The sequence below is a fragment of the Chiloscyllium punctatum genome, chromosome 50 (assembly GCF_047496795.1).
Source record: "Chiloscyllium punctatum isolate Juve2018m chromosome 50, sChiPun1.3, whole genome shotgun sequence".
NCBI classification, from domain to species: domain Eukaryota; kingdom Metazoa; phylum Chordata; class Chondrichthyes; order Orectolobiformes; family Hemiscylliidae; genus Chiloscyllium; species Chiloscyllium punctatum.
In genome coordinates this window covers 33,886,795-33,888,126 of record NC_092788.1, presented here as the reverse complement: position 1 = coordinate 33,888,126, position 1,332 = coordinate 33,886,795, and the positions used below count along the sequence as shown (strand labels likewise).

Below are 1,332 nucleotides of genomic sequence, written 5' to 3'. Positions count from 1 at the left end.
ATGCGGATGGACTCGGAAAAGGAGGCAGAGAATATTCCGGCAGGTTCTTATCTGAAAGATAGAATCCTCAGATAGAAACGGAGACCACAGCGGGTTAGGGTAGAGGGGAGAAACGGGCCGCAGGGCACCAGAATGTGTTGGCGGTAGCACGCCGACAGGACGGGGTTACGCTAACCATAACGGGCGGGTCTCCCAGATTTCCGGAGGCAAGTCCGCGACAGAGTTTCAAGGCGAAAGGGGTGGTAGAGGAGTTGGTCGCTCTGTTTCTGCGGTGTGGGCTACCGGAGAGATTCAGTCAGAGCAAGGGTCTAATTTTACTGCTTGGCTGTTGAAGGAGGTTAGCTATGTATTTGTGGGCGGCACGGTGGTTAGCACTGCTGCCTCGCAGCGCCTGAGACCCGGGTTCAATTCCCGCCTCAGGCGACTGACTGTGTGGAGTTTTGCACGTTCTCCCCCGTGTCTGCGTGGGTTTCCTCCGGGTGCTCCGGTTTCCTCCCACAGTCCAAAGATGTGCAAGTCAGGTGAATTGGCCATGCTAAATTGCCCGTAGTGTTAGGTAAAGGGGTAAATGTAGGGGTATGGGTGGGTTGCGCTTCGGGGGGGGGCGGTGTGGACTTGTTGGGCCGAAGGGCCTGTTTCCACACTGTAATGTAATCTAATCTAGCACTTTGAATCCAGTGCGGAGCATCCTGAATCCCAGGGAGCTTTGGAAAGGTGACATCGGACCATGTTGAGAGCAGGATTACCCAAGTGATCGGGATAAAGGTATCCCGTTATAGTATTTGCCATTAACGATGCCCCAAATGAATCTACGCCATTTACTCCCCTTGAGTTAATGTTCTAGACATGAAGTAGGAGGGCCTTGCGATTAATTAATTAATTAAAGAGAAATCAACAGGGCTAAAGTTGGAGATCTCACACTTGGACTATGTGTTGGAGGTGAGGGGGGGGAGGGGGGAGATTAAATCGGGTAAGTGAGTTGGCTGAACAGCTCCTGAAGAGGGCACAGTGTAGAATGAAGCAGGTGGCAGATTAAAAACTCCAAAATTCAGACGTTTCCCCGAGGGGATGACCTATTAGTGTTATTCCAGTGAGAGGGGATGCCTTCATAGCCAGGTTTAGTAGTCCCGATTCAAGTTGAGAGCAAGTTAAGCCGGGTAAACTATCTGGTAAAGATGCCGGATGGGAAAAATACAGTATCGGGGATATCATGTGAATATGCTGAAACCTTATTATAATAGAGAGGGCGAACTAGGGAAAGAGGTGTTAGTTAGTGTCCTGCAGAGTGAGGAATCGAATCCAGATGCTGTGGAGTTTGGTGTGCCTCAAAAT

General features: G+C 50.5%; 1 long non-coding RNA gene across 1 annotated transcript in view; it reads right to left on the bottom strand.

Moving 5' to 3' along the window:
• Nucleotides 1-14: 14 nt before the first annotated feature.
• LOC140470104 (uncharacterized) overlaps nt 15-1,332 on the bottom strand; it is a 12,953-nt gene continuing 11,635 nt past the window's right edge. Inside the window, exon 4 of the long non-coding RNA XR_011956370.1 lies at nt 15-1,332. This exon is cut by the window's right edge and continues 1,151 nt beyond it. This is a non-coding gene — a long non-coding RNA (uncharacterized lncRNA).